The sequence below is a fragment of the Xyrauchen texanus genome, chromosome 40 (genome assembly GCF_025860055.1).
Source record: "Xyrauchen texanus isolate HMW12.3.18 chromosome 40, RBS_HiC_50CHRs, whole genome shotgun sequence".
Classification (NCBI taxonomy): Eukaryota; Metazoa; Chordata; class Actinopteri; order Cypriniformes; family Catostomidae; genus Xyrauchen; species Xyrauchen texanus.
In genome coordinates, this window is record NC_068315.1 from 122,501 (window position 1) to 127,500 (window position 5,000).

The 5,000-nt window shown below is 36.4% G+C and overlaps 1 protein-coding gene across 2 annotated transcripts in view; it reads right to left on the bottom strand.

Annotated features, from left to right (window-relative positions):
- The window catches only part of LOC127633622 (poly(ADP-ribose) glycohydrolase-like), a 41,488-nt gene that overhangs the window by 3,576 nt on the left and 32,912 nt on the right, over positions 1 to 5,000 (bottom strand). The window lies entirely within an intron of this gene.

Consider the following 5,000-nt stretch of genomic DNA (forward strand, 5'->3'; position numbering starts at 1 on the left):
TGAAACAGAACATTCACAGAATCAAATTACATGTCCCCCCCGCCCCAATGTTGCGGCAAAGTCATCTGACCCGGAGCCTTGCCTGTAAGTAAGGCCTTAATCACCTCGCCAAACTCCTCCAAGATCATCTCAGAATCAAGAGAATATTTTTGCTCAGTCGTCAGTTTAGGGAGTTCTAATTGTTCCACAAAGTTTCTAATATCTTCATCAGTAGATGAAGATGAGGAACTATAAAGATCAAGATAGAATTATTTAAAAGCATTATTAATATCAATGAGGTAAATATTTCACTAGCAGCAGATTTCACTGAGGGAATGGTAGAAAAAGACTCTCTGCTTTATATATCTTGCCAAAGGTTTCCCTGCTTTGTTCCCCGACTCAAAATGTGACTGTCTTGCCCTGAATAACCAAAACTCCCCCTTCTGTGACACAATAGTGTTATATCTGTATTTCAATCGGGTCAATTCTCTGAGGCCATCAGACGACATTGGGCGCTTCAGTTCTGCCTTTTAACGTTTTAATATTCCCTTCCAACTCCACGAGTTGTTGTACTTTGGATTTTTTGGTGAATGAGGCGTACTGTATGAGCCGACCCCTAAGAACTGCCTTAAGTGTCTCCCAAGCCACGCCCACAGAGGACACTGAGGACCAGTTGGTCTCCATATAAACATTGATTTCAGTCTTTAACATTTGTTGGAAATCAGCACTTTGTAAAAGGGAAACATTAAAATGCCAACTATATGATTTATTTTCTCCATATGTGGCAACACCTCTAAACTCATCAGAGTGTGATCTGAGACTGAGATGTTTCCTATTGAGCAATCAACAACTGATGAAATGAGGGACTTGGATATAAATATAAATATATATTCTAGAGTAAATCTTATGGACTGATGAAAAGTATGTATAGTCTCTACTCGATGGGTTCAAAAGTCTCCAAATATCTGTAAGACCAAGATTTGTACACATCCTGTGAAGCATCAATGTTACTCTCGGGGTCTTACACACTTTAGCTTCACTATGATCAAGAACTGAATCCATCAATAGATTAAAGTCTCCTCCCAATATTATATCATGAGGGGTTCCAGCGGCTTGCAACATCCCTTCAAGATCTAGAAAGAAGCCCTGATCATCAGCGTTAGGTGTGTCAATATTAGCCAAAATCAACCTTTAATCTGTTTGAGACATTTGAATTGTAGATGTTTATTTATCAATGTAATGACTCCCCTGCTCTTACTTGAGCCAGCACTAAAGAACACATGTCCACCCCATATCTTCCCAAATCTTTCAGCTTCCTGCAGGGAAAGATGCATTTCTTGAAGAAACAAAATATCATATTTCTTTAAGAAGAGAAATAACCTTCCTTTTTATGGGGTGCCCAACCCATTCACATCCCACGTGGAGAGAGACACTCATATTAACATTTGACACATTAGGATATATAGATTGTGTATAAAAGACCACATTCCAACATTAGAGCAACAATCAAACCGCAAACTTCCCCTGAACCAAACAAACAGAAAACAGATAAATGTGCGCATTAACCCCGCGCACGACAGCACCAACCGGCGTCTCTAAACTCAAACAGTCCATGTACGCCTACGAGAGTCCCCACAACAACTTTGCCGCCAGATTGCTCAAGTCCGTATCTATAAACATTTCGTGAGACAGAATTAAACAGAAAAAGATAATCTATAAAACAAACTCCAGCCACTAGGTGGAACCAGCACAAGAACAGCACGCAGATTCTTCAAACAGTCAAGCGAATGTTCAGTGAGTTGGTCCACTCAGCTGCAATGTGAGTACAGTGAGATGACTCACTCCATTGACTTTATGAAGGACATCGCTCACTGTGGGCATGTGAATGTTTTAAAGCCATCCTTAACATCTATTCATATCATATATCATTGGCCGGGAACATCAGAGCAAATGCGATCTTCCGTTGGTGTAAATGTTTCTTGCATATGGAGTGGTGGTGGTGTAGTGGTCTAAAGCACATAACTGGTAATCAGGTAATCAGGAGGTTGCTGGTTCGATCCCCACTGTCACCACCATTGTGTCCTTGAGGAAGACACTTAACTCCAGGTTGCTCCGGGGGGATTGTCCCTGTAATAAGTGCTCTGTATAATACATTGGTAATCAGAAGGTTGCTGGTGTGATCCCCACAGTCACCACCATTGTGTCCTTGAGTAAGACACTTAACTCCAGGTTGCTCCGGGGGGATTGTCCCTGTAATAAGTGCTCTGTATAATACATTGTAGTGGGCTAAAGCACTGAACTGGTACTCAGAAGGTTGCTGGTTTGATCCCCACAGTCACCACCATTGTGTCCTTGAGTAAGACACTTAACTCCAGGTTGCTCCGGGGGGATTGTCCCTGTAATAAGTGCACTGTAAGTCACTTTGGATAAAAGCATCTGCCAAATGCATAAATGTAAATGTAAATGCATTCTGTTGTAAACTTTTTATCCTTCTAGAGAGTGGGAAACTCAGAAGGTAAGACCAGGAGACTCGGTTGTATCTTCAAGCAGGATTCTTTATTGAGAAATTCGTGCTGTCAGCAGCTGCTGGGACCAACATCTAACTAAGGGAACTTTACATTGTAATTTATACATGCATTTAGAGGGCAGTGCTTAGAGATAGACACAAAGCACCCAGGTGATAACTTTAAAGCATGCAAATGATGTACACAGGCATAGGAAACCCACCCTAGACTCTAGATTGTTACCAGTCCTAATCCAATCAGCATAACTATTCAGATACAGAGATGCTAATCCAATCCGCCTAACTATTTAGACAACTGGGGCTGGGGCTCCAATAGCCATTAAAAGACAGAGGATGAGATTGTCAGTAGTCTGACTAATTTAATTTACAATAGAGAGAACAGAACTGGAAGGAAATCTCTTGCTGGAATACTCTTTCTAACAGCTGATATATTTATCATTTATACCTTAAATGCTAAATGCAGTCTACTTTCCCAGTTTATATATATGATTGTGTTTAACATTTTATAAATTTGTAATACAACAATTCCTTGAATCGATCCCGTTTCTCTTTTATCGAATTCGCAAGTCTGAGAACAAGAAAATGCTGTGGTTCTTCCAAGAAAGCTTTCATTTATTCCGCATAACACAAGATCTTTATCGGATGGTCTCTGAAATTTGGCTAGAATTTATCGGGGCCCGTCTCTCTCAGCGGATCTCCGAACTGGAACTCTGTGAGCTCGCTCGATTTCTAGCTCATGGCCTGTAATGTCGAGTAGATTCGGAAAGAGCCCGTCCAGAATTTCACTATATCCTGACCGTCTTCAGCATCAGGAATTCCAATGATACAGACGTTATTCTGCCAACTTCTCCCAGACACACTCCAATACACCTTGCTCGCTAGCGTATTAGCAGATAATTCCCTGTCTGATTACTCCAGATAATCGATCCGTTTCTCGACGTCCCGCACTCGTGACCACCTCAGTGAATTTAGTCTCCATGGCAGTGATTGATCAACGCAACAACCTTCGCCAGCATTGCCGACACGTTCAGCATCTCTTGCCACATTTCCCGCATCTCTCAGATTAAATCGACACCCAGGCTCGCGGCCTGCTCGCGGGTGTCAGCTTGAGCACGTAAGTGACTTTTAATATGTCCAGAGCCGAGGATTTTTAATTCTTTGACACATTGTCTTCATAGAACAGTTATGGATCAGGGTGTATCGAATCTCACCAGTTTATGTCATAAAGTGTTAAAACTAGCAACGTGCGCCGAGCTCGCCATTCACACGTCTGGCGTCACGTGACTCTCTTTCATAACTGCCATTCTTGATCCATTTAAAGCATCCTTGGTGCTAAATGTTGTTCAAAAACAGAGTAATTTCATAATTGTTCTAAACATCTGAACGGTAGTATATAACGAATATAACGTATATAATGAATATAATGTATATAACATATATAACGTATATATGTATATAAGGTATATAACGAATATAACATATATAACGAATATAATGTATATAACGAATATAACATATACAACGTATATAAGGTATATAACATATATAACGTAAATAACGTATTTAAGATATATAATGTATATAACGAATACAACGAATATAACATATATAACGAATATAATGTATATAAGGTATATAAAGTATATAACGAATACAACGTATATAACGTATATAAGGTATATAACGAATATAATGTATATAACGTATATATGTATATAAGGTATATAACGAATATAAAATATATAATGAATATAATGTATATAACGAATATAACGTATATAACATATATAACGTAAATAACGTATTTAAGATATATAATGTATATAACGAATATAACGTATATAACGAATTTAATGTATATAAGGTATATAAAGTATATAACGAATACAACGTATATAACGAATATAACGTATATATGTATATAAGGTATATAATGTATATATGTATATAAGGTATATAACGAATATAACGTATATAAGGTATATAACGTATATATGTATATAAAGAATATAACGTATATAAGGTATATAACGTATACAATGTATATAACATATATAACGTATATAAGGTATATAACATATATAATGTATATAACGTATATAACGAATATAACGTATATAACAAATATAAGGTATATAATGAATATAATGAATATAACATATATATATGTATATAATGTATATAAGGTATATAAGGTATATAACGAATATAACGTATATAACGAATATAAGGTATATAAGGTATATATGTATATAACGAATATAACGTTTAGAACGAATATAACATATATAAGGTATATAACATATATAATGTATATAACGAATATAACGTATATAAGGTATATAACGTATACAATGTATATAACGTATATAAGGTATATAACGTATATAATGTATATAACGCATGTAACGAATATAAAGTATATAAGGTATATAACATATATAAGGTATATAATGAATATAACTTATATATGTATATAATGTATATAAGGTATATA